Here is a 26,262-nt window from a genome sequence, read left to right on the forward strand (position 1 = left end):
AGGTACAGGTAGTTAGTTTGCTTTAATGGAACAAACCTCCAAACCACCCTGGCAGGTGCCCAACACAGGTGTTGTGGTTCATCAGGGGGGCTGGGAACTGGAACCGGTGTTATTGTAATACTGCTGCTGGGTAGCTGAATCATGACTGACAGTGTACTCTAAATGCTGTACTCTTACATCAAGATGTACTCTGGGTAGCATGAATGAGTCAAAGGTAGCATGTCAAAAGAAAGGAAGTGACTTCTCCCCAAATATCTGCCTACAGAGGTATCAGATACTGACAGTGAACTTCCTGTAATGCCTAGACTGAGATGATGTCTCCTACCGTGTTTATACATACTCCAGATGTTGTTCATAATGTTTGCATCCAATGCTGGTTCTGGTATGAATTCTCGCAGAGTAATGTGGACATTTAAGGTTAATGTTCTAATGACAAGGGACATCACTTAACTCTGTTTTGTTTTGAAGGCAACAATGCCTCAGGACCTCGTGACCTTCAAAAAGGGGGGATATGTAGCGGCAATGCTTGTTAATAAGACAGAATTAAGTGTTGCAGTGCTTTCCCAAATGAGGCCCCATCTCTGTTCATCTCTGTGGTGCAGCCACAGAGAAGCTATTCATGCAGGCTGATTTAAAGATGTTTTCTTTTGATAAGGGACAGCTCCCAAAGGGGGATGCACTTAGCTAAGCCTGGCTATCATGATCAGTGGTCATCCATTGGCGCCTATCTGTCTAGGGAGTGCCAGATGGACATCTGGACTGCATTCCTAGGTGTCAGGAGTAAATGACTCATATCTCACCTTGATCAACCAATCAGGGACTGGTAGGGCCGAGTAACCCATGTGGGACTCTGATGCCCATGGAACTTTCAGCCAATGAACGAGCTGAAGTTCCTCCAGGTAAAAACAGGCAACACAGAGGGCCTGAGAGAATTCTGTGAACTTTTTCAAAGGGAATTCAAAGGAGAATTCCAGGGCAGGACAGCCCAGGAGCAGAAGGCTCCCAAGGGCAGGACATTCTCGCAGTGCGCCTCCTGACCATCCTGAGACTCAGCCCGGACAACCACGGAACGGCCAGTGTGTCCGAGTGCCAGAACTTTGCTTTGTTCTAAGAGTCTAGAGCGGAAGTTGCCAGAGAGTAACCAAAAGATCCACCCGAGGTTAGCATCAGCAGCAAGCCTCGTGAACAGGTTGGAACTGTGGACAGCTGAATCACTATTCAGAACTAGCGCTTCATCAGGAACGAACCGGTCCTCTTCCTGACTTGCTGGGACCCAAAGTCATCTTTTCTCCTGTGCACAAACTCTGCTAATTAAAGCCAACACTAACTAGCCGGTCAGTGAGCATCAGCAGCGCACCGTCGCTAGCCGCACAGCACAGCCTGGCACGGAGCCAGAGAGTGCGGATTGGACAGCAACAAGCCTGCAGCTGATTCTTTGTGCCCGCAGGAGATCTGAATCCCCAGAGATTGGATGAGTATTCAACTTCAATGCATTACAGCTCGAGAATTCAATTGTTATCCCAACAAGTTGATATCAATTTAATTCCTAAGAGTTATGTACTTGTTTCGAGTATCTAATGTAGAAGTTGTAACCAAGTTCAATTACGAAACGGTCTAAATGAATGATATACTGAATGTATGTCCTCTTGATGTGTAACTCTTCGTAACTGATTGAATTGTATTCTGATAACCCTCTCGATAAGATCTGTTAGGTTTATATGCATATTCTATGTATTAATAAATGTATTAATAAATGTATCCTCGTGTATTAGTACCTGTGTGTGTGCGTTGTTTGAGTTATATCGCATGGTTGGATTCTAAAGCCATCAAAAGAATCAATTTTGTGATTTACTGCTACAATTAATAATTGTCCCAGTAAATGCCCAAACCCTACAGAACTGGTGCCTTCAGAGAGCACACTACAAGTTCTAAATTAGCAATCCAGCAACAATTTCTGTTTAACAACATGCCGTTGCCGTCAGTGGCTGTGCAACATGCTAAATACAGGGAAATTGTAATCAGGAGGCGTGTAATCAGGTCCAGGCACAGTGGCAGGCCTGAAGGAATGGGCAGTTTCATGTGGAATGCTGGATTTAACACAGAAAGGAGGAATTGAGTGAGAAGCACTCTGACTCTCAGGTCAATAAGCCAATGACAGACTGCCAGACAGAGTGATTACTCATTAAGTGGGGCAGGCAGCAGAGAGTTGCCCCAATTGTGTTCTCAAGGCACCAGGAGGTGTTTGAGTCCACATGCAAATGCAGCTTGTTGCCATGGTGATCTTGGACTGTGAGCTCGGGCTCACCTGGGTTTTACAGTTCCCTTCTCCACAGGCAATCTCCGAGTAGAAGCCCTGAAGGTTCCCTGGAACCTTCCCTGGAACAGGGGTCTGGTTTCTTGAGATCATTCAACTGGAGGTTTTGAGGGCTCAGCTGTTTTGGGTGAAAAGGTAGTGATCAGAGCTGGCTTCAGGAGGGACAAGTGGAAGCTGGCAGGTAAAGACACCCCATTATGTGATGGTGTTCACAAGTTTCACTACCTTGTAAGGCCCGATAAAGTGAGGTGCCAGTTTTTTTTGAGGGGAGTCACAGGTGGAGATGTTTGGTTGAGAGGCAAAGTCGCTGGGCCAGCCTCAGGGGTGGTGTAGCCTACTGACAGCAGTTGGCACACCACTCTTTTCTCTGAGGGGCTTTCACCTTCAAATTGACCTTCACTACTCGAATACAGACTGCACACCAGAATTTTGAGACGACAGAGGGTCCACCATCAAGGGTGATATCAAATGGAAATCCATGAAGTTGGAAGATTTCCTTGGTGAAACTGTCAGTCATTTTGGAGCAACTTTTGAGAACCTCTCAATGACTGTAAGGTTCATGGAATGGCCTTAAGAGTGGAGAAGGCAAATGATGAAGTATATGGAAGTGGATAGCCACGGACATTCTTGAATGGAGAGAGACTGGAGCAGTCTTGCTAGATCCATGCAAGGGTCCATAATTTTGCTGCAGCTGGGGGAGGTTGCCACAAAGGCCTTGGTGTTGGCCCTTATGGTGGACCACCAGAAATAGCAGTAGATGAGCTCATGATATCTGAAAAGACTTGCCAGTCTGGAGAAATGGCTTCTGTGATCTGGCTTGCTGAGACACAAAGACCTTATCTGAGGGAGGAGAAGGATTTGAGACCAGTACTGCCAACTATGAGATGGAGAAGTCATATAGGGAGAAAAATAGTGTCCACTGTGCCTGTTGAGGATTCAGCCTCTTGGCCTTCTCAAAATATTTGAGATTATTATAATCCGTAAACACTATGAAAGTTTGATAGGCTGCCTATAGGAGATGTGACCATTTCGTGAGTGCTGTCTTGACCACCAGCAATTCAGGATTGCCCAAATCATAGTACTACTCCACAGCAGACAATTTCCAGGAGGCATAAGTATGGAGTTTGGGCAGCATACCATTATGAAAGGACTGTGCATACTACCACATCTGACATGTCTACTTCCATCTCACATGGAAAGGAGAGACCCGGATGTCAAAGGAAAGGGGCTGTGGAGAAGCTGTGCTATAGCTCCTCTGTCTTGAGGTTCCAACTACCCTGTCTGGGCTTCCTTCTGGTGAGGGTCGTGATAGGGGCCATGACTGTGCTGTTGTGGAAGAAACAGTTGTAATAATTTGTGACTCCCATGAACCGCTGTGCTTGTTTCAGGGAGGTGGGAGTGGGCCAGTTCTTTTTAGCCACTATGTTTTGTGGGGTCCATCTGAAGGTCAGAGCGTGACATGATGCATATCACCTTAGGTGGACCAGTCCAGGTATATATTGTGTTTACGAAGCACAGGAATCCAAGGACCTGTTGGCAGTGCGGTGATTGGATACAAAGGAATTTGATGATCTCACTGTGCCTTGCGCCGACCATAAGTGTCAGAGGACAGGCCTGTTTCTGGATCCCTTCTGTGCTGAGAAGCCTCCTGTGCAACCAGGAGGTTAGGAAAGCATGAAAACTGAGGTATTCCCAGTTCAAGGGCTAACTGGGGATCTATGAAATTTCCTTATCTCTTCACTGCTTATCTAGCCAGGGAATGTCCTGGCAGCACTAGACATAGATGTCACCAATACCCTAATCCCCGTAGCTGCTTAAGCCCTCACTGTAGCATCAAAGTCATTTAGTTGGTGAGATCTTTACATGTTAACTCATTTTTGAGTTCCTCTTATATCTTGGCCTGGAACATAGTAGTGAAGCACCTCTTCTCCCACAAGGCAGGTACCTAGGACAGGGCTTCTCCTGTTAGCAGGGAAATCATGTATACCTCCTTAATCTGGTTGGACAGAAATGGGGAAGGCTGCATACCAAAGATAATGTTGCACTGGATGATAAATCCAGGAAAGGAAGGAAAGGACACATCTGAGGCTCTCATAGAGTTGGCGCAGCAGATATGACTGGTGCTTGAGCAAGAGCATTGACTGGGGCTGAAGCAGCCATGTTGACTGGCACAAGGACAGAGGTGAGGGTCTGCAACATGTTTTGTATGGCAGCATGCAAGTCCTGTACACCCTCTCTCAGTTCAGTAGCTCGCTTGAGTCTCCTGTGCTTGCAGCCCAGCTTGATGGCAAGACATGATATAGTGGATTTCACTTGGGTTTGCTGGATTCTTTTTCTTTGGCTCGGTCATTCTGTTAGGATACAGCACTTACCTGGAGAATGCCACAGCTGTGAGACAGGCTGAGGAAACTAATCGCTAGGTCTGGGTGAAAGCAAGAGGACAGGCAGAGTGGATGATGTGATGCTCAGACAGGCACAGCAAAGATGTCTGCGCAGCCAGGCAGAACAGAGGATGTGCTGTACATGCCATCAGCAGCTGTGCAGCATGCTGAATAAAAGATTCAGACTCGTGATCAGATCCAGGCAGTCTGGTCGAAATGGATAGGTAATTTCAGGCAGAATGCTAGATTTAGTACAGACAGGCAGGGTCATGCAAGAAGCACTCTGAGACTCTTAGGGCAATCCAGTGACAAAACCTCAGACATAGGACAGGACAGGGCTTTCTTTAACAGATTTCCCCTAGGGGATAATAAAGGCTCTCTAATAGTTAAATAAATATAATAAATAATAAGCAATTAAAATGTTAAAATATAAAATATAATAAGTAAATTATTAATGGAATCATAATGTCTAATGAGTCAGAAATGTAATTGGTTTGAATAACCAAATTGATCAAATTTCATTTACTTTAACACAATATCTGATTCATAGTCATCTGTAATAGATAAAACATACAGGTTGTAAAGACAAAATGCACGTTTACATTGTTACAGTGAAAAGCAGGACTCACAAATGTTTTTGCAAGGATAAACTTCCATAGTGTAGAGCTATAAAAATATCAGAGTTATCGGAGGAAGTTAAGAAAACCAGTTTAACCAACTTATACATATATCTATTCAATTTTATTTCAGGTGGACATTTTTACCTGTTTAAGATGACAAAATAATTGTAATATTAAACGTTCCAAATCTTATACTACACAGAAGATATTCTCTTCAAAATGTGTTTAGTTACTTCAGTTATTTTAAAAAAATATATTAACGCAGCTATGATGTATTATGACATGCAACTTAAATATTTTCTAAGAAAATGCAGGTGCCCCCCGCTTTGTGGAGACAAAGAGTGGTGCCAATGAACAGGGTTGGCCTGCAGAATGAGGGTTCATTGAAGGCTTTACTACCTGAGGGAACATGGCATTGCTTGCCAAGGTAGCAACATATTGTCTCTATTGTCACAGAGAGGAGTCTAGACAGCACAATTTGAGTACAAAGTACTCCCTGCAGTTTAACATAAGATGGACAGATGGTCTCAGTGATGGAAGAAAGACTGAAAGGAAGAAAACAGCAATCCGAATTGCTGCTGTTTCAGGGATACAAGTTTGTGATGTAGAGAAGTGTCACTGGCCAAACAGGATCAGCAGGAAGAGTTACTGAAGAGTGATCTACTCATTGTGTCAGAGAACAGTCTTGGTGAAGAGAGAAAATGTGAATATTTGAGAAAGAAGTGAAGAACGAATAACAATGAGTAATTGAGTGTCATGGAGTGAGCCTATAGAAACTCTACACACCTTTTTCAAAAGTAACACATTTTGTGGCTTAACATCTGAAAATGAAGAAACATTAAATCAGAATGTATTTTTCCTTTACTGACACATTGTAACACACAACCTCTAAGTGCAAAAGAAATGTTCAAACATTATGAATTAATCACAAATGAAAACCTAGAAAAATGGGTTTGATAAGAGTACAAACCCCTGGGACTTGGTGAAAGCACCTTCTTCTTGAAATACAGTCATAATTCTGTTGGGATAGATGTGCACTAATGTAGCACACCTAAATTTGGTAATGTACAAAACTTATCAAACTCAGTCTTTAATAGGGGACTTTAATAATAATAATAATAATTAATAATTGCTTCCACTTATATAGCGCTTTTCTGGACACTCCACTCAAAGCACTTTACAGGTAATGGGGACTCCCCTCCACCACCAACAATGTACAGCATCCACCTGGATGATGTGACGGCAGCCATAGTGCGCCAGAACGCTCACCACACATCAGTTATCAGTGGGGAGGAGAGCAGAGTAATGGAGCCAATTGCTAGATAGAGATTATTAGGAGGCCATGATTGGTAATGGCCAATAGGAAATTTGGCCAGGATGCCTGGGTTACACCCCTACTCTTTTTGAGGAACGCCCAGGGATTTTTAATGACCACAGAGAGTCAGGACCTCAGTTTTACATCTCAACGGAAGGACGGCGCCTGTTTACAGTATAGTGTCCCCGTCACTATACTGGGGCATTAGGACCCACATTGACAGCAGGGTAAGTGTCCCCTGCAAGCTCCACTAACACCTCTTCTAGCAGCAACCTTAGTTTTTCCCAGGAGGTCTCTCATCCAGGTACTGACCAGGCTCACACCTGCTTAGCTTCAGTGGGTTGCCAGTTGTGAGTTGCAGAGTGATATGGCTGCTGGCATGACTTTAGATGGATTTCTAGTCATACAACTGATTTTAATTTGGACCAAAGTCAGGTCTCTGACTGGGCCACTCAAAAACATTTATCTTTTTGTTCTTCAGCACCTCCAAAGTTGCTAATGGCAGGAGGGTAAGAAGAAGCCATCACTGAAAAAAAAACACAAATTAAACATTATGGTGACACTGCAAACATGTGGTGAAATGTTTTGTGGTGTGACAAAACTAAAATGGAACATTTTAGCCTAAATGCAAAGTATTTGGCACAAATCCAACACAGCACACCACCTAAAGAACTCCCTACTCTGAAGAATGGTAGTGGCAGTGCCATGTTAATATACCCCCTGGTTTCATATAAAGAATTTGGTATTACATAAATAATATATTTGCAGTATGTTTGCACATCTACATTAGAAAGAGGCCTCTGTAAGGCCTCGAATATAAGCAACACCACAGCATTAAATGTATATAACTTATCGAGGAAACTTATATCCGACTTGTATCTCAGATGAACAAGATTACAGCAAGTCTCAAGTATATGCTCATTTATGCACATCCAAAGCTTTAACATGAAAATCTTTCTTGCTATGCATAATTTGCTTGAAGGTAAGAATTTTTGTGAAACCATGTTACACTTCACGGTTAGCCTCTCTGTACCCTTGATTCAAATCCAACTGAATGTCTGCAGGTAAAAGCAAAAATGCTAGGAAAGATAAGTGTTCTTCAAAGGTACTGTATGACTACAAATTAGAATGACAGAGGAATGGAAGTGCTACCAGCAAGCAACTCTGAAGTATGCTGTACACCAGTTAAATATAACAGGAATGGATGCATCATAGATTCAAGCTGTCATAGGCATTTCCTTTTGGATATCATCCTCTGCATACCCCTCAGTTTTTTTTGTTCCATATCATAAGGAGCAGAGTAAAATTGTAACAAAAATATATTTTTTTTATATTATGCACAACAGATGAGTAACATTCAGTGACTATAACAGTAAGGATTTGAGTATAGATGGTGGCTTATCTATATGATTGTACCCTTTGGGTAAGTTGAGTGATTACAATTAAAGGACTGGAATTTGTGATGACAGTAACTGCTAAAAAAAAAATTCACATATTTGTAAAAAGTTACAAATTAAAGTTAAAGTTAAAGTTAGATTCATAATTGTCTTGCTTTTGTTGAAATCATTGGCACCATTTCCTTTTGACAAAAACAATGCTTTCCAGTTCATATTTTCTAAACTAATATTAGCAACCTAAGAAATGAACGCAGCTATTTATATTGAGAAAGAGTTCTAGCTAAATAAACCTTACATGTAAACATATTGTATATTATTGATATTTTAAATATCAAAATGTTATATACTTTATGTCTTTTTCATATGAATAATCATCAGTTAGTTTGAAACATTTTAATGTTGTGATTCAACTATGTTGCACATTTTCTTCTAATACATTCTTTTTTTCAACCAAAACAATCACAAAATCTGAGACAAAATCCATTTTCAGAACAACAGAGAAAGCTACTGCCAAATGTAGACCCAACTGATTGAGAATGCTTTTTTTATTTAGTGACATCAGACAACATCCAATCTATGCAATTTCAATTTAAAGAGGGTGCACATACTTCAAAATACAATTATCTCAAAAGCTGTGACATGAATTTAGAATGTCTCTTTTCAGAAAAAGAATACTAGTGGAACAAAATAAAAAGTCAGCTATTGTTTGAGTGATGTCTTTTAACTAAAACTCATCAGAAATATATACCTCAATACTAAAAGCTAACATTGTTTGAGAGTGTGTTAGGCAGAAAAAAACTTGCATAAAGTATTATATTTTGTTGAAACTAAGAATAAGTAATTACTTTCTTTTTGTATGCCACTCAGGGAATTTCAGTTTTGTTTACGTTTGTTACTCCTCCAGTTCTTTGTTGGTTTTGTACAACAGTCCTGGAACTCAACAGAACTTTATTATTGATTGGAATTCCTATCCAATAGGCAAAAGGCAAATAAACAAGGTTATTCAATTAAGCCCACCAAGATATGGCTATGGCAGGGGTTGGGAACCTATGACACGTGTACCACTAGGTGGCATGCACTGTGATTTTGTATGACATGCATAAAGCAGCCAAAAAATGTGGAATTTAACCAAGAAATGAAATTTTAGGTATTTTGTGGGAGCTGATCTGCTACTTACTTGATAGTGAACTGTACTACATAATTCATGGACGTGCGGACATGTTGATGTGCCTGTAATATGATTTATAATTTATAATTAAGCGATGAGAATATCATCCCTGCTTGGTGTGCTGCATGTCCTTACGTAAACCAGAAGGACAATAGCTAGGCTGGTAGTTTCTGTTCCTGTTTAATCTAGTGCCCTTGCCATCACGTAAACTAGTTACCTCTGTGGAAATTTACAGTGTTTTGTTCTAAGTGGCTTTAAATACAAGCAGGGAATTGAATGTCATTCTAAAGGCAAAATAAATGAGCCAGTAGATAAATTCAACTCTCATATATTAAAAAAATAGTCTTTCTGATTTATTGTAAGTTGATAATTCTGAGCTGTGCATGTAAAGCCAGATACAATATACTTTAACTACAAGCTAATCATGATTTAGAAAAAAAAAATAAGCTGGTTCAAAATTATATAAATCCAGATTGAATTAATTTACTCATCTCAAAAAATATAAACCATCGTGTTAGGTTTCACAAGTGCAAATGGGTTATCAATTATGAGTTGAAAAAGGTAAGGATGGCATAGATTTTGAGGTATAATGTTAAATAAAAGGAAACATAAATAAAAAAAAATATCTTCAGCTGCAGTCAAGACTACACACAGTGTGGAACACAGGTGCATGAATTTTAGTCATCCAGTAGATTCACAAAACCAGGAGGGTGGGAGCAGAAGAAAAACACTCAGTTTAATTTCTTTATTGAAAAAGTCAGAAGACTGAAGATCTAAAGTAAAACATCAACTTCAATTATTCTAGTGATGGTTATATAAATTCATCACGCATCCCTATTTTTGACTATTGTGTCTAATATTGCCAAGAAGTTAAAGGCTAATGAAATGTCCTTGATATCAACCAAGAGCATACGAATAAGTAACATCTGAATGTTCTGCCAATTAAAGTGGTTTATGAAAATAATGCGCACCTAGGGCATTTAATTAAAAACCGTCAAAACGCTGTGATACAATCCATGTAATCTGAGAATACCATCTGAGGTTGACCTCATAAATTTGGAGTCTGTGACAGAGTTCTATATCAACACAAATAGAAAAGACATGAATTTGTCAAATGGCAACTAATTAACTCTCACGTTAAATGGGACCACATGATGTGGCTGGATGAAACAAACTGGAATTTGGATTTGTCTAAACCAAGAATCTGATAAGCACATACAAGTGAAGCTCATGTTAATAAAAGATATCCATAATGTCCTGAATATCAATGTATATGTCCTGCTTTAGGGTTAGTTTTCATCATCTAGTCATGGTGTCCCACTTTAAAGTGGGTACAGATTATAAAGTTTACCAAGATTGTTTAGATACAAAAATTAGTAAGAATATAAAATAGGAGACAAACACAGTCATGAAAAGGATAAGAGGATAAAACTAAATTAGTTATCTCAGTCTCTAGTAAAACATTTATGGTATGAGCTAAAAAAGCAGCTGGAGCTGGAGAGGTTCTTCATAGAGAAGTCTAATGCTTCATGAGTAGTTTAGTCTCATCTGTGAAAATTTTACAAGAAACACCTCATCAAGGTTATCAAAAAGGTTTCACAAAATAGTGGATTTGTGAGATATGAATTTGTTTATTCAACATCATACATTTAGAAATAAGTGTTTGTGATCATGCAGTCACACAGAATGTATACCTTTATGTGGACTCTTTGTGTGCAGACAGAAATCTTATTTTATAGTGTTTTGAGTCAATGTTTCTAATGTTTCAGGCCTTGTGACTAAATACATCAATGAAAGAAAACGGAAGGTATGAAACAGAAGGTAGAGCTGTGTTTTGGGAATATTAAATCAAAGCACAATATGTAATGAAATGAACAATGTTTAAAGAGAACCACATGTGTTCTGGATCATATCCAGACTTCTTAGAAAAAAATCAGAAGACATCTAGACATTCAAATATCATGGTTTACATTTCTGATTGTTTAAACCTCAGTATAAATGAGACTTGAAATAAATTATGAAAGTTAAATAATAACACTCTTACATGCCAGGGAATACCAAGTGGGATCACAAGGTTTCTTAAATTTCCTATAAACAGTTTGGTGGTTAAGACATACAGTAATTAGTCAATAACCTCAAATACAAATACTTATTAAAATTCCAAACAAGACACAAGAGTGATAAGCTAATATTTGCAATCTTCTGTGTACAGCTGTGTGAGATGAGTGGGTTCCAGACCCTAATAAATTTGATCCAACCTTTAATCCAATTTAATTACTCACAATGACAAATAATACGCTCAGATCTATCCATCTATTTTCTAACAGCTACTTTCAATACAGAGGTGAGCCAGAGCCTTTCCCGGCGCGCAATGGGTGTGAACCCAGGTGTAGACACAAATCTTTATATGGGAAAGTAATTACCTTAAGTAAAGTAACACATTTAATAAAATAATCCTTCAGAGGTCAATTTAAAGAACACAGTGTTAATCCCTGTAAAATAATACATCTACAGTAAATACAAAAGTATGAGAAGACTTGGGTTGGGTTGATTTAAGATGATATAAAATATTTCCATAAATAGAAATATTCCTTCTTTGGCCAATACCTATAGGTTTCTGTCTCTCAATGAAGAATCCACATGGTGAAGATTCAGTAGCTAGTAGCACTGGCAACAATCTGATTCCTGTCTTATTTCTTTCTCTTTCTCTCTTTCTTTAATTGCTTCTATATACAGCATGATACACAAGAGCTTGCAGAACATATCCATAATGTTATAAACCAAAAGCTTGCAAGGAATTCAGTGTCTTTATTCAATTGGGAAATGCATATACTGTAGATATACCAGCACATATTCAGGTGAACTGGATGAGAAAATAAAATAATACCAGATAATATACAACCTATTTTTACGTATGAAAGTGCACAGTCTTACATTTATAACATCTTAAAATATAATGTAGATATGAATGTAAGTGGTTGCAAACATGCTTATTACTGAGATGCTTGCTCTTGTATATGAATTCTTTCTGTTATGACATGTTTCTGTATGTTTCATTATTGATGAAGATTAAAGGCAGTGATAAATTACATGATTAACTTAAAAAAAAGCAGCTGTACTCATTTGTTCCTTGACTTTTGTTGCACTTGTTGTATGAGTTGTGTAGCAGTTATGGTATCAGTTGGTCTCCAAATGTGTTCATTAAATGTGTTGTTTTCAATAGCAGTTACTGATGGAGAAAAAAAAATCTTCAGACAATTACAATTAGAAAATAAACTTCCCAAAAAAGGCACTGTTTGCCACCTTTTGATTATATGATTGTGTGGATGTTTGATTCAAATTGACAAAACATGCCTTTTGCTCACCCATAGAAAAGGTAGGAAATATAACATTTAACACATTTTAATAGTTTTAATTTTTTGTGTTAATTATTTTTGTGTTAAAATGGGTCTGCAGGAAGAGTAACCAGCTGTAAATGCCCTTAATTTAGCCAAATACTTTACAAGCTGTCAAAATTTTTAAAAAGTAAGGGGGGAGAAACCAAACACCAAACAATATTAAACCAACCTAACTTTTAAATAATTTAATCTGACTATAGAGATAAAATTCTACCCAGCCATATAAAATTCAATCTGACGTCTTGGTGTCCCTCCAAGACTCACTCCTAATCTCTGAATGCTAGCAAAACATTTTTTTTATCTTCCTTTTCTACTTGGACACAATCTACTTTTCTATTGACCACAGGCTTGGTTGCAGCAATATTGTTGCATACGTTTATTTAAATTATTCAGCTTTTAGTCTACTTAATTTTACATGTATAGGTTTAAATTCCTTGTATAACAAAGTAAACATTTACCTATCCCTGCAAAGATCATGTTATGCTGCTTACGATGACATACTCTACTTTCAATGCTGCCATACCAAGCCAGCAGGTAATAAATAGAAAAGTGTGCTACCTAGCTTAAATGGATGCTGAGACAAGCAGTGGAAACTCATTTTTTAATGGCTACAGGCTAGAAATTGAAGTTTGGATACAAGACAAATAATCTGGTACTGAAGTAGTGTTAAGAAAGGGTTGCGTTCTAATTTAATAGGATATCATAGATTCAGATGCCCTTCTCAGCGTTCCAAAAGTTTGTTTTGCTTGTCTTACTACAGTCCCTTTTTACAATGCTGAACACAAATCTTTTTCTTATTTACCTTATACTTTGTTTTGATCTTGTTTTAGTTTATTATTTATTATTTTTGTCTGGGTTTTACTTATTTTTGTTACATATAATGTGTATCCCCCTTTGTGAACCCTTTACTCTAAATATGATTGATGAATGATTGATTAAAACTACATTAAACACTTTTCTTTGTGAGAATATATTAAACTTAATGATAATACCATAATTGAATAACAAATTATTTCCAAAAAATAAGGTCTGATATTCATAGGGAACTGAGAAATAATAGCCAAAATAAGAACAAAAAAACTGATCCTATCACTCTTTCTGATATAAACAGACACTTATAGATTTCACAGTTAACTTTCAGTCCTCATAAAGCTGGTGGTGCACAGCATTATCTATTTTATGCCTCATTCTGAAAAGTATAATGCTACTTTTCTATAGTGTCCAAAAAAACTGAATATGAATGACCTCAAAATCTGAATCTTCTAGTCATTGCAGTGGCAAAATATAGATAAGGGCCATTGAAAGTTTGTTTAAACTTGCTTAGAGAGCTTTGTTATCACCACCATTTTCAAGTGTGTCCAACGGGCTTGATTTAGCTATAATGGTGCTGAACTTACTACTTGGAATAGATGATTGTCATCCATTATTCTGCACCATCCTTTTTACTATTCCCATTAGTATTTCTCTGAGGAAAATAAGGATTTACCGGGAGGGAAAGTGATAGGGTTAGAATATTCTTCACTACATTGAATTAATGATGTGTATGTATGCAAAGAAGGATGTTAAGCACCAATAAAGACCTTCCATTTATTTCTAAGCTAGTTGTGAAGATCTGACTTCTTTCTTTCTGAATATATAAAAAGAAAAAAAACTGACTACACAGACAATAAGAGGACAGAAGAAATGCCATGCAAATATTTTATGTAAAACTAAATTATTGTGATATATTGCCTATTGCACACAGTACCTCAATACATTAACAATACATTACATTAACAAAAGATACCCATCTTTTTGACAGTGAGTAAACTAAACCAAACTTTACTTTTTTATTCAGAAAGCCCAAACTAAACAATTATTGTAATTATTACATTGCTACAAAACAAAAAAAAACAACATAAAAATGTACTCTTCAGTAGTGTAATATTCACGTGATAACTATACGAATCAAATGATGTTGTGTATGTACATGTGTTGATGAAGGCAAGGACAGGATGCATACAGATGCAGCCATTCAAAGTGCGCGGTACAGAGACCGCGGTACAGATACCGCAGGTATGATGACACGGGATACCGCGGTGCATGATTGGTTGACCGACAGGGGCACTCGTGGTCCGTTGGTCTGTCGTAGAAAGACTTACTGTAAACGTCTTTACTGTGCCCGTTGTAGATATTGAATTTTACCACTGAAGGGAAATCTTAGTAGCTGAGCATAAAAAGAATAGGAGCATACTGTAACGCGTGTGAAGGCCATAAACGATATTAATTTTGGAACGTAAACATACAGTATATGGCTGGTCTCGGTACTTTAAAGAAAACATACACACCAGTATTCCATTTCTCCCTAAACATTTTAAGCATCGAAGTCTTTAACTAACGCGATACCGGAGTCAACAAGCATACTTTTAGAATTTGATTCTGTTTTTTGAATTTTGATAGTCTGTCCACAAACAAAACATTCCTGTTAGACAAGAGGAATTGAAAAAAAAACAATGTTGTCAATGAAAACCGGTGTGTGTGTCTCTCCCTGCTGGATGTCCCTCTCACAAACTGCTGAATGAATAAAATAATTTTATTGAAAACGAGTTTGCGATTGTCTGGTCTTTAAATTCTGGAGATACGCGATTCCATATTATATTCCCTTTTAATCAAATTCTAAAAGTATGCTTGTTGACTCCGGTATTGCGTTAGTTAAAGACTTCGATGCTTAAAATGTTTAGGGAGAAATAATTTAATTTTGAAAGCCACTGAGACATCAGGTACTACTGTTGTATTTATGAAAAAGAAACAAAACAAAAAACATACTAACAACTGTGCCATCCTACTCCTTAGTTAATACATTTTATTATTCATAAACAGTTAACATTGTTAGCAAAATATTTTGAATTATATTTAACCCTATTTTTTCTTTAGTTTTGTATTTAACTTATTATATGATAGTCAGACTTAATGTATATTTGAACAATGAAAATATATTTTTACAAGATTTTACATTAAGCACTTAAAATTAATATGGTTAATAATAGTAAACTGTAACATGCTGTAACAAGATCGGTTAAACTGCGAAGAAAATGCTTTCAGAGAAAATGTTTCAGGTGTGAAGAACATAGATCTCCAATGCAATTTCAACCAAACCTGTTCCCACACACCCTGCCCCCACTACCATTAGAATATACACAAACATTTTAGCGTTTCATTCTGAGCAGAAGACCCTCACACCTGAAGAGTGCTGGCTGTGACGAATTAAACCGGTTTTTCCGGTTTCAATCACAGACCATGTGACATGGGACTCAGTAAACTAACAGCGCCACTGGATTTGATAATACCTAACCAAAATCCGCAATATGGAAACAGAACCTGTGTGATTGTTGATAGATGATGTACTCGTAACATTTTTTCAAGACGAACTACAACATTTAAAAAATGACTTGTATGTACTTGATATCTCTAATCAATCCATGGCTCCCAGCACAAAACGAAAGTAAAACGCATACCGTTTCGCGCTTCTTATTAGTTGCTCAAAAGTAATTTGACCGTATGAAATGCATAATATAAACCTAGAAACATATACGTGAGCAGTACTTAAGCACTGTAGTATCGGTGTTAAGACATACCTCTCAAATACTGTAAATCAAGTTAAAAATATCTCAAGACCGATTCTGGTCGTAATGAAACCATGTTTCGTGTATGTTTTCTTTTTCATCTTGAAATAACTCATTTCTAAATACCTTTTTCACTGTTAACATCTTGCAGCAACTTTGCGACAAAATATACACTCTGACAGTTCATCCTGCTACCAACATTAAATAAAACAAATCTTAAGATTTCTATATTTATGTCTTTATTTAGTGGTTTCATTAGTGACAAAGGCTAAACTTTCTTGGAAAAATGTATTTTATGTGTTGCAGAAAAAACTGACTTGCTTTAACAAAATATGTTTACAAATCCTTTCACCTGGCATTTTCGTAGTTAGAAATTATGGAACGCTCTGTTAAAAGCAAGGGAGTTTTTATGTCCGTTGTAGTTCTTTTGCAACATGAATATAATTATATCGTTATTAATTTCTTGAGATACGCGATTCCATATTATATTCCCTTTTAATCAAATTCTAAAAGTATGCTTGTTGACTCCGGTATCACGTTAGTTAAAGACTTCGAAGCTTACAATGTTTAGGGAGAAATGGAATACTGGTGTGTATTTTTTTCTTTAAAGTACCGAGACCAGCCATATACTGTATGTTTATGTTAAGATTTCCCTTCAGTGGTAAAATTAGATATGAATATTCAATACTTAAACGGGCACAGTTAAGACATTAAATATACATATACATATTGTATACAGTACAGTTTGCATACGGTAATATGTTTATGTTACGTGATTAAAAAATAAATAAATAAAACTGGAAGGTCCAGCACCAGCTGGATTTGAACACACAACCTGCCAGTTGGTAGTCACGCACCTAGACCAGTAGGCTACAAGACAGCTCGCATGAACAAGCAGGCAAAACAGCCCTACACAGCCCTGCCGCAGTACACGGATATAATCATACCGTTATTAATTTCTTGAGATACGCGATTCCATATTATATTCCCTTTTAATCAAATTCTAAAAGTATGCTTGTTGACTCCGGTATCACGTTAGTTAAAGACTTCGAAGCTTACAATGTTTAGGGAGAAATGGAATACCGGTGTGTATTTTTCCTTGTGATATTTTAAGCTCTAGTTGAATGATAGGTGTCGCATTTTAAATCATTTTCGTAGCTAGAAATTATGAAACGCCCTGTTAAAAGCAAGGAAGTTTTTATGCCCGTTGAAGTAAAACAAAATGCCTGACAAAGTATGGCTTGGACAGATTCCAAGTGCTTGTACAAATGTGCTAAAGAAATTATACTTTGAGTATACAGCTTGTCCAAAGTCATCCATTATTAATACTATTAGTAATATCTTCAGTAAAGGCTTTGATATTTCTGATAAAGGTAGGTTGTGTACTTTTGTCCAACTGAGCAATCTTGCTTTCATAAAATATACCAACATTTTAATGACTGATGATTAACATGCTGTAATACACAGTTCAAAATTAAAGGCTCAAATGCTGTACATGAGAGGTTAAGCTCCCCCTGGCGGTTTTACAAGGCGACGCCGGATAGTTAACCACGTGACACCACGTTAACTGCGTCATACCGCGTGATACTGTGACACGCCCACCGGGGTATGCCGCGAAATACCTCACGCATTTTGAATGGCTGCATCTGTATAAGCAAGGTATCAGAGCAGGAGGTGCATGGTGTTACGAAGTGTCTTTCAGGACCCTATGCAAGCGACACAATCCGGAAGGGAGTGAACACACACAGAGAAGAGACAAGGAACAGGGCTAGTAGATGAATGGGGCGGGGGGGGCGTGGTCCAGGGCGAACAGTCCAAAAGGGACTCCAAAGGGAAATCCGTGGTGAGGCAAATGTCCAGAGCCGGGTGATCAATCCAAGACAAGACAAAGTTAAAAGCCAGAGCGGGATCGGGCGAGGGGTTGTAGACAGACTAGATAAAGTTAAAAACCGGAGTGGGATCCAGCGAAGGGTCGGGGGGAAAAAAGGGGAACGGAACTAGGCGCTCCAGGTCCCGGACTCGGCTGGTTCAGGACACCTAGGAGGAGAATGCCACCCAAGCCGCGGACATAGGGCAACTCGGTGGTAGGTGAGCCTCCAAGTGTCCGTGTTCCAATGCAGAGCCCGGAACAGAGTGAGCGTCTGGCTTTTGTAAGGAGGCTGGAACAGGGAGCAGGTGCACAAAATCAACTAAAAAGTGAACGAGCTGGAGTACCCTTAAGGGGGAGGGACTACAATCATGACAGCATGGTTTAGCATGTTCAGAGTTAGGGTTACAGAATAAAGAGTTTGTTCTTGAGCAACATGTCGTCCTGGAGAAAGTAGGTGAAAGAAAACAAGACAGTTAGATGTACTGTCTGTACTCGTTTTTGTTTGTATTGAACATGCATTATATTAATACTCATGTTTCATTTAATGGTGACAAGGACTTACTTTTTTGTGGCAAGCTTTTGAGTGGTTGATTTTTTTTATAAACTCAACTACACATTGGTTACATGTGGAAATAGAGATTTTGAGAAGCAGATCATTTAATTTTCTATTACTACTTCTGTTAGCATTACATATTTCAGTTTATTAAATACTTCTTCAATGCTGAGGTAAATAATCTTCAATGCTGAAGTCTTTTGGACCTATGGTAGGATCTAACTATGATCTTCAGTAACATAGCACTTGTTTAAATATGACAAAAGGACTTACTACTCTATATCTAGAGTAAAAGATATGTGCATGCAGATTTCCTATGGTGTAATCTACAGCATCTGCATGGTTTGTGCATATTTGTGATGATAATAATAGTAAGGTGCCAATCAGTATCTGAATAAATTTCATGTACAGCATATATTTTTTCTTGATTGTTACATATTCAAGGCTCAAACGATAAGGTTCTTTCAGCTTTACAGAGTAGGACATTCCAGGCAAAGTAAGAGCAATATTTTTTTTTGTATTGTAATTCCCAAAATTGTACACATTATTCCAAATTAGATCTCAATTGTGATATATACTTTTGTGATATATTTTTATATATTTAAGAAAACTCTAAATTAATACAATTAAACTCCACAAGAAGTGTCAACATAAAACCCAGATTTTCTCCTTAAGTGGCTCCTTAAGCTCAGTGTATCTGGTTTTATATCTAGAGTTTTGAATTTTCCTTTGTGGTTTCTACAGTGTTAAGTAATCCAATTTTAGTTTTCCCTGCAAACTTTGCCAGTTTACTATGACAGTCTACAGTGCCATCAAGATTTATTCATATTCCCAAAGAAATAGGGAAAAAAAGCATCAAAAATTGACTTGGATATGGAATAGATAATGTCACATAAAACGTTTTAACAGTGTCTAACACTTAATAAAAATACAAAGAGCAAAGTTATATTTAGCAAAAATGATTTAATGGAATTTAATATTAAGAGAATCACAGTTATTTACATCCCTAAGTACTTATTTTAAAAATTAAACAAAAACTAACATTTTGCTGTTTGAAAGTGAAATGGAAGCAATGCGCTGTGAAAAAAGTAGTCTGGGTTCTAACAATAAATCTAAAGGAGACAGTTAGAGATATTAATACATATTGACTGTCAAAAACTATCATTCTAAGTAGCCAGCATAGATGTGACAAATCTGGGCTGCAAGGAAGAAACTCCTGATGAACCTGGATTTTGAAGAATGATTTTTCAGAAATGAAAAAAAATGTCTTCTATGAAGTGAGAGAATCTTCGTAGCACACGAGTACTCCCTGCCTGAGGAGTATTTACCAATTACAAACAGGGTGTAAGTACTGTAAATGTGAACTTATTTCTGACATATACGACTTTGTGCAATGGTATTAAAATTGCACAAAGTCATAGAATATATATCATAATTTTATATTTTTGTTCCAAGAAATATCTGATTTTAAATATTTTTATTGTATTGTTCTTGACCCATTATTGTTTAAATATTCAATTTATTGTTTATTATTTAACCAGGGTTATATACAGTGGTGTGAAAATGTGTTTGCCCCCTTCCTGATTTCTTATTTTTTTGCATGTTTGTCACACTGAAATGTTTCAGATCATCAAACAAATTGAAATATTAGACAAAGATAACACAAGTAAACACAAAATTCAGTTTTTAAATGAAGGTTTTTATTATTAAGGGAAAAAAAAATCCAAACCTACATGGCCCTGTGTGAAAAAGTGATTGCCCCCCTGTTAAAACATAAATTAACTGTGGTTTATCACATCTTTGGAAAGCTGCGTTCAATTTCTCTAGGCCTGATTACTGCCACACCTGTTCTCAATCAAGAAATCACTTAAATAGGACCTGCCTGACAAAGTGAAGTAGACCAAAAGATCCTCAAAAGCTAGACATCATGCTACGATCCAAAGAAATTTAGGAACAAATGAGAAACAGAGTAATTGAGATTTATCAGTCTAGAAAAGGTTATAAAGCCATTTCTAAAGCTTTGGGACTCCAGCGAACCACAGTGAGAGCCATTATCCACAAATGGCGAAAACATGGAACAGTGGTGAACCTTCCCAGGAGTGGCCAGCCGACCAAAATTACCCCAAGAGCGCAGCGACGACTCATCCAAGAGGTCAGAAAAAACCCCACAACAACATCCAAAGAACTGCAGGCTTCACTTGCCTCAGTTAACGTCTATTCATGACTCCACCATAAGAAAGAGACTGGGCAAAAATGGCCTGCATGGCAGAGTTCCAAGACGAAAACCACTGCTGAGCAAAAAGAACATAAAGGCTCGTCTCAGTTTTGCCAGAAAACATCTTGATGATCCCCAAGACTTTTGGGAAAATACTCTGTGGACTGACGAGACAAAAGTTGAACTTTTTGGAAGGTGTGTGTCCCATTACATCTGGCGTAAAAGTAACACAGCATTTCAGAAAAGGAACATCATACCAACAGTAAAATATGGAGGTGGTAGTGTTATGGTCTGGGGCTGTTTTGCTGCTTCAGGACCTGGAAGACTTGCTGTGGTAAATGGAACTATGAATTCTGCTGTCTACCAAAAAATCCTGAAGGAGAATGTCCGGCCATCTGTTCGTGACCTCAAGCTGAAGCGCACTTGGGTTCTGCAGCAGGACAATGATCCAAAACACACCAGCAAGTCCACCTCTGAATGGCTTAAGAAAAACAAAATGAAGACTTTGGAGTGGCCTAGTCAAAGTCCTGACCTGAATCCGATTGAGATGTTGTGGCTTGACCTTAAAAAAGCGGTTAAGGCTCGAAAACCCTCCAATGTGGCTGAATTACAACAATTCTGAGTGGGCCAAAATTCTTCCACAGCACTGTAAAAGACTCATTGCCAGTTATCGCAAACGCTTGATTGCAGTTGTTGCTGCTAAGGGTGGGCCAACCAGTTATTAGGTTTTAGGGGCAATCACTTTTTCACACAGGGCCATGTAGGTTTGGATTTTTTTTTCCCTTAATAAGAAAAACCTTCATTTAAAAACTGCATTTTGTGTTTACTTGTGTTATCTTTGTCTAATATTTCAATTTGTTTGATGATCTGAAACATTTCAGTGTGACAAACATGCAAAAAAGTAAGAAATCAGGAGGGGGGCAAACACTTTTTCACACCACTGTAGTACAGTGATCCTGATTCACAATACATTGAATGCCTATTGCCTGGAAATAAATCTTTTGTGAAAAAATCTTTTTTTTTTCCCAAAATGTCACTATACAATGCCCTAGGTTACATAAGGTTCAGTTTCACAAGTATTTACGTGACCTAAATTTTACATAAGTCGGAGGCAATCCTTTCTTAGCCAATGTGTGAATACATATCGAGCATTACCATTCATAATATTGCAGTGATCCTCCCTTTTTTGTCCAAAATGTTTCTGCAAGTGAGAAAGGAGGGACAGGAGACCAGAACTTCAGGCTAGCCAGAGATTGTCCTTTAATGGTTAACAGATACAGTGTGTGTGCTAATCATGGAGAGGTGTAGAGAGAATGTACAGTCGGAGCATCTATTCATCCATGAGGTACAAAGAAAGGAAGTTTATACTGTATAGTGGGAGAGAAATGAAATAATGATTAATAAAAAATTAACCATGTAATTAGAAATAGTAAACAGCAAATATAAACTAAAAATATACAGTAGAGTATATGAGACTGAATTATCTTTTAATTAATTTAATTTGTTCAGCAAATAAAATAAAATACAATGTAAATAATAAAAATAATAAAATCACTTGGGTACTCCCCTGATATGATTCCAATATGCACTATTCACAATTTTCAGTGGAATAACACACAAGATAATATTAATAACCTAAGAGTAAGATAAGAGTTCTCCTCACATGCACAAAAGCAAAAGGAGACTGGAGTGTAAAACAGAGAATGCAGTACATTTACTCAAATAACAGGTAAGTTTTCACACTACGTGCTCTTTACACATGTAATGTAAACTCTCTGTAAATGGAAAAATGCATAATGAGACCCGTGGGAGATTTTTAAGTAAAGTCAAATTTGTATAAATCCAGTATTGCGTAACCATGGGAGAGAGTGTATCATATAATAATTGCTTACAGTTATATAGCACTTTTCTGGACACTCCACTCAAAGCACTTTACTGGTAATGGGGACTCCCCTCCACCACCAACAATGTGCAGTATCCACCTGGATGATGTGACGGCAGCCATAGTGCGCCAGAACGCTCACCACACATCAGCTATCAGTTGAGAGGAGAGCAGAGTAATGAAACCAATTCATAGATGGGGATTATTAGGAGGCCATGATTGATAAGGACCAATGGGAAATTTGGCCAGGACGCCAGGGTTACACCCCTACTCTTTTCGAGAAAGGCCTTGGGATTTTTAATGACCACAGAGTCAGGACCTCAGTTTTACATCTCATCCAAAGGACGGCGCCTGTTTACAGTATAGTGTCCCCGTCACTATACTGGGGCATGAGGACCCACATAGACCACAGGGTGAGTACCCCCTGCTGGCCCCACTAACACCTCTTCCAGCAGCAACCTTAGTTTTTCCCAGGAGGTCTCCCATCCAGGTACTAACCAGGCAATCTACTGAGGCTGCTTAGCTTCAGTGGATTGCCAGTTGTGAGTTGCAGAGTGATATGGCTGCTGGCACATATGCTCTATGTGTCCATTACTGTTGTTGCTTGTCAGAACTCTAACAAGGTACAGTAGCCAAGAAAGGCCTATTTTCTAAACAAAACTATCCCTTAGGATCCTATAAACTTATACCTATTTATTCATACATTGCCATATAAAATTATTCACTGCCATCCAAAAACATTCCATTTCTGTGAAATAATGTTTACACATTTTTTAAAATTAATATTTTAATCAAGAACCAGAAAGCTGAAATTTAACTTTTTTATTGTTGAAAGAAGTTATACATCAGCAAAACCTGCAGAGAAAAATCAAAAACTAAAATATTGATTTCATATGTATTCAAACCAAAATCAATACTTGGTGGAGGTAATTATACTGCAGTTGTGAGTTTTTTTTGGATGAGTCAATATGAAATTATACCATCATGGTATACAAAGTTTTGTTCGATATGGTTTGCAAACTAGTTTAAACTCTATTAAGTTGGTTGGGGATTTGTTGATGGATAGTCTTGTCAAAGGGTCTTTCTATCTGATTCAAGTCAGGACTTTAAGGTCATTCAAAGACATTCACTTCCTTTATGCTAAGCCACTCTAGTGCCACATTGACTTTGTGCTTTAGGTCCATTGCCTTTCTGAAAAGTGAATATTTGTCTCAATTCTAGGCCTTTAGAAGGTGTTCAAGTTCAAGTTCAAGTTCATTGTCATTGCATGCATATACATGGTATATGGTATGATGAAATGCTATTTAGCTAGCTCTCGGACATAAGTAGTACAAAGAGAAAAAACAACAACAACAACAACAACAACACAATTGTGTAGCAAAAGAAAGACAGAGATAACAGGCAGTGTGCAAAAAACAACAACAGGCAATGTGCAAAACAACAAAAAGGTAACAGGTTATGTGCAAAAATATGCATCAGCAGAATAAAATAAAGGGATAGAAATTATGGGGAGTGAGCTTTTGAATCTACCTCTATGGTAGAGGTAGATTTTCAATGTGTGTTTGGGTTTTTGGTAAGAAAGAAAGGAAGAAGGCACTGTGAGGTTCAGATCATAGGTGAGAGGTGAGGTGAGAGTGAGAGAGGCTGGGAGTTTAACAGTTTGATAGTGCGGGGGTAAAAACTGTTCCCGAGTCTGGTAGTCCGGGCCCGAATGCTCCGGTACCGTTTTCCAGATGGTAGCAGATCATAAAGTCTGTAGCTGGGGTGTGTGGGGTCTTTGATTATGCTTAGAGCTTTCCTCAAGCACCGTCTGTCATAAATGTCCTGAATAGATGGGAGGGTAACCCCAGTGATGGACTGGGCAGTTTTCACCACCCGCTGTAGGGCTTTGCGGTCAGCAGCACTGCAGTTGCCATACCACACTGTGATGCAACCTGTCAGTGTGCTTTCTGTAGTGCATCTGTAAAAGTTAGTAAGGATCTGGGGACATATCTTAGCCTTCTTCAACCGTCTTAGGAAGTACATGCGCTGTTGCGCTTTCTTGATCAGACAGGTGGTGTTGAGAGACCATGTGAGGTCCTCGGTGATATGGACACCAAGGAATTTAAAGTTACTGACCCTTTCCACTTCAGTCCTGTTGTTGTGGATAGGGGCATGTCCGGTTTGCAGTTTCCTGAAATCAACGATCAGCTCCTTGGTTTTGCTGACATTGAGGGTGAGGTTGTTGTCATCACACCACGTTGTAAGGAGATTGACCTCCTCCCTGTAGGCCCCCTCATCATTGTCTGTGATCAGACCTACAACTGTGGTGTCATCGGCAAACTTGATGATGGAGTTGGTGTTGTGTTTGGCCTTACAGTCGTGGGTATAGAGGGAGTAGAGCAATGGACTAAGCACACACCCCTGGGGGACCCCAGTGTTCAGAGTTAGTGTGCCGGAGGTGTGGTTTCCAAGCCTGACAGCCTGAGGTCTGCCTGTCAGAAAGTCCCGAATCCAGTTGCAGAGGGTGGTGTTGAGACCCAGTGCACTGAGTTTCTTGACTAGTTTCTCTGGGATGATAGTGTTAAAAGCTGAGCTGAAGTCGATGAATAGTAGTCTTGTGTATGTGTTCTTTTTGTCCAGATGGGATAGGGCCTTGTGTGTGGCAATGGAGATTGCGTCATCTGTGGATCTGTTGGACCGGTAGGCAAACTGGTACGGGTCCACTGTGTTTGGGATGGTGTCCTTAATGTGCTTCATGACCAGCCTCTCGAAGCACTTCATGATGACAGGTGTTAGTGCGACTGGTCGGTAGTCATTAAGACATGTCACTGTGGTTTTCTTTGGTATTGGGATGATGGTGGTTGTCTTGAAGCAGGTGGGGACTACGGCTTGGGTCAGAGACATGTTGAAAATGTCTGTGAATACACCCGCCAGTTGATTGGCGCAGGCTCTGAGGATCCGACTGGGTATGCCGTCGGGTCCTGCAGCCTTGCGTGTGTTCACTTTTAGCAGAGATCTCCTCACCTCATCTGCAGACAGTGAGAGCAGCTGGTCAGCTGCGGAGGGTGCAGTTCTGTTGACTGGTTCTGTGTTGTTGGCTTCAAACCGAGCATAGAAGGTGTTGAGCTCGTTAGGCAGGGAGGCATCATGGGCAGGTGCACAGATGTTCTTCCTCTTGTAGTCTGTGAGGGCCTGTATACCTTGCCACATGCGCCTTGGGTCATTAGTGGTGAAGTGTTCCTCTAATTCCTATTTGAGCGTATTTTTTGCATGTTTAATACCATTGTTAAGATTGATCCTGGCTGACCTTAGTTCTGATTTATTGCCCGATTTGAATGCTGCATCCCTTGCTTTGATTAGGGTCCGAACCTCACTGTTCATCCATGGTTTCTGGTTAGGAAAGGTTCTTATTTCTTTTGTGAGTGTGAGATCGTCAGCATATTTCCTGATGTAGCTAGTGACTGACGATGCATATTCCTGTATGTCGGTGTATGATCCCTGTGTGGCTGCCTCTTTAAACACATTCCAGTCAGTGCATTCAAAACAGTCCTGCAGGACCGATTCA

The sequence above is a fragment of the Atractosteus spatula genome, chromosome 4, assembly GCF_055471065.1.
Source record: "Atractosteus spatula isolate fAtrSpa1 chromosome 4, fAtrSpa1.hap1, whole genome shotgun sequence".
Lineage (NCBI taxonomy): Eukaryota > Metazoa > Chordata > Actinopteri > Semionotiformes > Lepisosteidae > Atractosteus > Atractosteus spatula.